Source organism: Megascapheus bottae, chromosome 18, assembly GCF_031878675.1.
Source record: "Megascapheus bottae isolate mThoBot1 chromosome 18, mThoBot2.hap1, whole genome shotgun sequence".
Lineage (NCBI taxonomy): Eukaryota > Metazoa > Chordata > Mammalia > Rodentia > Geomyidae > Megascapheus > Megascapheus bottae.
This window is the reverse complement of record NC_143526.1, coordinates 12,909,512-12,914,300: the sequence shown is the minus strand read 5'-3', so window position 1 is coordinate 12,914,300 and position 4,789 is coordinate 12,909,512.

Below are 4,789 nucleotides of genomic sequence, written 5' to 3'. Positions count from 1 at the left end.
ATTTCTGGTTTTCTGCTAGTTAATTGAGATAAGAGTCTCACGGGGCTTTTCTATTTAGGCTGGTTTTGAACCATGACCTTCAGAGCTCAGCCTCCCGAGTAGCTAGGATGACAGGAATGAGCCATTAGTACCCAACTCTGTATTCAATTTTGAGTAATAATTCTGACACTGATAGTCTCTCTGTGGGGCAAATGTATCCAGTGCAGAGGTTGGGGTGGCATTGTCAGGGTCCCGTGCAGAATAAATCCAAGGAAACCAGGAGTAAGAGAATAGTACTTGCAATGGATATTTACTCCTAACGGTGCATAACCAAGAGGAGACACCAAAGGCCTCTGAGTGTTTTTAACTAGGTGTTTCCATGTTGCTTTGAGTTTGGAAAGGACATTGAGGCCCAGTCTTGTGGTAGTCTTGTGGTCTTCTCCCATTACTGCTCCAGTGTTGACATATGTTAGGTTCACTGCATTAGTTTACTAGGGATGGAATAAAAAATATCATGGACTAGATTCCTTAAACTAAAGAAGTATATGTTCCCAGGACCAGATGTGGTGGTATGCACCTGTAATCCCAACTTCTTGAGAGGTAGAAATAAGAGGATTGCAGTCAAAAGCAAGCAACAGCAAAAGTGCAAGACCCTAATTGCAAAACAAATGAAAAGCACAGGGTTGGGTATGTGTGTGTGGCCTAAGTGATAGGGCACTTAACTTGCAAACTCAAGGTCTTGAGTTCAATCACCAGTAGTGTTTCAATTCCATCCCATTCTCACAGTTTTGGAGAACAAAATTCCATGGCCTAAGTGTCATCAAGACTGGTTTCTTCTGGGAGTTATCTTTCCTTTTTTGTTACTACTGTCATCCATGATCTGGATGTATATGCATGCCAACTTCTTCTTACAAGGACACCAGTCTTATTCACATCATGGCCCCTACACTTGACCCCATTTAACCTAAAGAACCTCTTTAAAGACCCTGTCCTCAAATATAGTCACATTGGGAGTAACTAGAAAGTTAGATCTTCAAGAGAAATTTTGGAGGGACACAGTGAGATCTGTAACAATGGTTGAGAAAATAAACGGAAGGTTTGGAAGAGATCATCTCAGTTCATACTGAGGTTAGATGTTATGTCTCCCTCTTCTGTGTCTGCTGCTTTCCACCGAATTAGAGGATTTTTCTTACTATGCTTACAGACTTGAACTGGGGATCAAAGTGAAGGTTAGTGGCAAGTAAGATGGAGGATATAAGTGGTCAGTCATGGAAGTAGAGGCTGACTCCTTACATAGTCTTTTATTCAACTGATAGATTCATGTTTTCCAATTTTAGTTTGGGGCTCCAGTGGGATCCACAGCAGAGTGTATCCTGTCACCCCACCAGTAGGCTGCTGTATTCAAGGGTTCATTACTTGAGAAGTCACTGGCCTTGGACAAAGCCAACAAGGAGGCATTTCCATTTCAAGCAAGTTCCAAGAGAAGTTCTATGGAAAGTGTAGCTCCAAAAGGCAGACCTTTGGAACAGACGTTCCTGGAGGATTCCAACATCATGAATTGCCTCTTTCAGTTATTTGTGCACAGAACAATGCCTTCCACAGCAGAAAGCCTCAGATGCCTTATCAAATTTAATTACTTGCTAACAGGAAAAGATTAAGAAACCAAAGTATAAGGTTAACTTAAAAAATCAGGATATTTGGCCAGTGCAGATGGCTTACACCTATAATCTTAGCTACTCAGGAGGTTGAGACCCAGAAGATTGCAGTTTAAAACTGACTTGAGCAGAAAAGTCTATGAGACCCCATCTCCAAAATCACCAGCAAAAATGCTGGGCTGTGGGTCGTGGGTCAAATGGTAGAGCACCAGTGAGCAAGCAAGACACCCTGAGCTAAATTCTGTTAGCAGCAAAAATAACAACATGAACAAAAACAACCAAAGCAAGTTGCTAGTATATACAACCAATTTCAGAGTAACTGTGCCATCTACAAATGAAGCTCATGCATCAAAACCAGTCCTCAGAGAAACTTCATATGGTTTGTCATTTGGATTATGTCATGATTAGCTGAGAGAAGTCAGAGTCTGGCAACATATACTATATGTATGCACGGCTCCATTATTCTTGTTATCATTGCTATTAGATGAAAAGACTTTTGATGTGAAGATTCACTCACTCAAAATCATTGGAGCACAGAATAGCCAAAACAGAGAAAGGTTTTTTTTTTCTTTTCTTTTCAGTAGTAGCACTTAAACTTAGGGCTGGGGCACTCTCCCTGAGCTCTTCTGCTCAAGGCAAGCACTCAGCTACTTGTGCCACAGTGCCACTTGTGGTTTTCTGGTAGTTAATTGGAGATAAGACTCTCATTACCTTTCCTGGCTTCAAACACTGATCCTCAGATTTTTAGCCTCCTGAGTACCTAGGATTACAGGCATGAGCCACTGGTGCCTGGCTAGAGTTGTCTTTATGTGATATTTTGTGTGTGCTGCAATTATCCAGAGAGAAGAGATTTCAGGGCCCAGTCGTAAGACTAGAGTCTTTTTACTTTACAGCTGTTGAAATCAGGAAGTGGGAGATATTTGCGAATTCCTGGTCATTTGAGATTTTCTGCCTGTTTTCACAGTTGTATATAAATTACTCTCGAGAACATATTGGAGTTTATTAGTGTTTCTTCATCATTTTACAGTTTGAATTTCTCCTAAAAAATGACTCTTCTGTAGATGGCTTTCACTTTCTTTAGATTCTTTTAAGAAACACCTCCAGCTTTCTATGAGGGTTAGAAGACTGTACCTATGTAAGAGTGGTGGCCATACACAGGGAAGTTTCTTGAAGATGGGGAACAGTTGCTTAACTTTGAAGGTGTTGCCAATGTGTTCTTATTTATAGTGCTAGAATCAAGTATTTGGCAGATTGGTTCAAAAGAAAGTTGCACTGGGATAAAGGAGCAATAAATACGGCTTATGAACTAGATGTGTCCTCTGCCAAATGCATCTTTATGAACTAGGCTCCAGTGCTTCCTCTTTTAGCATTACAGCATTTTATTTGTCATCCTAGAAGACAAAGACTGTGAAAGAGAGATGAACCAAATCAGAAAGACTAAAAATAGCCAAAGGCAATGTCTTTGTTCCTGGTAGAACACAGCAGACTGGCCACCAAATATGGACACTGAATGAGCTTACTCTTTTTAACTGGTCCAGAATTATTTAAAATTCAATTGCTACTATATGTATGGTTTTGAAATAAGCACTGGATGCCAAATGATGTTCTTATTCCAGCATTTTTCCCCCTTTTTTTAGTCGATCCCCCCCTCCATTACATTAAGGCTGGTGTTCTACCACTTGAGCCACAAGTCCACTTCCAGCATTTTGCTTTTTATTGGAGGTGAGAGTCACACACAAATTCCTTATGCTGGGGATGGCATTGAACTGTGACCCTCATATTTCAGCATCCTGAATAGCTAAGGTTACAGGTGTGGGGCCTGACACAGCCCTTTGGTTTTTAAGGAGCAAAACACAACTTCAGCATTCTCTTGTATCAGATAGTTTATTGAAGGCCCACAGAACACTGCAGGGCAAAGGAAAGTAGAGCCAAATGGAAACAATTTCTAGGACAGGGATTCCAGCAGGTACTTTCTCTGTTGGCCTCCTTGGGTCACCCTCAGCATTCTGCTTCAATTTCCTGGAGTCAACATGGAGTCTACTTTCTTCTGTCGACTGTGATTTTGATCCATATGTCCTAATCTAGCTATGCTGCTATAAAACAATAGTAAAGATAGAGCTGTTTATAAAAGTAAACATTATTTCTCATGGTTCAAAGACTGTGAAATTCCAGAACAGAGCATCGACAGGTTGTGCATCTGGTGAGGGTACATGGCAAAAAGGACAAAAACCTGGGCAAGTACTGTATCTTCACATGATAGGAGAATAGGGTTCTTATGCCATAACTATTGAAAGATTTCTATTGATTAGTTAGATAGATTCATAAACTTCTATATTGAATTATATGAAATTCAGTATTCAGCACATTTCACAAATCCTGAAGTATTGGATTATAGAACATTCCTATTGGCTTAGAACCGCTGCCATTGGACACTCACTGGAACAAATTTTACCAGATTATCTGTTTGCTATACACAGCGGGAAATCCGCAGTGTTCAAGGATATAGAGCCATTGTAAAATAGTTTTTTTAATTCACATACTATTATGGATATCATGGTGTTACTGCTTCAAGGATCTGTAGGTTGGTATCTCTGATGACATACTGCAGACCTATTTCTAGGCATTCTGTGTTCCTACAGTGTGGCATATTGGTTGGAAATATTCCCATAACTGCCACAGCATTTCCTTTAGAATACAGAGCTGCATTCAGATTTATTGAGGGAGAAATAAGTCTTATCTAATTATTTTGTTAAATGATAGTCAAGAGAGGCCTCTGGTGTGAAGTGGAGGGAATCTGTCATGGCCAGAGTTACCTTCCACTAGCAGTGCTCTGGGGAACAAGCCTTAAACACAGAGGCCTTTAGGCTCCAGATCCACGCTGTGGCATCTACTCATACGTCTATCAAGAGGCAGCTTACTAGGAAATACATTTGCATTACTGGAAGCACCAATCCTCATTAGAACGAGTTGCCTGTGGGAAGGATATTCCAAAGACTCCAGTAATTTTTAGAATGTCAATGACACAAGACAGCAAAGCAGTCCTGTGACATGTTTTCCTATGGTGGAAGTGGAAGGTAAACTACAAGAGACATAGCTACCTGTACAGAAAGGGAGGTACAGCCAAGAGGTACAAGAGTTACAAAACTGAATGCAAG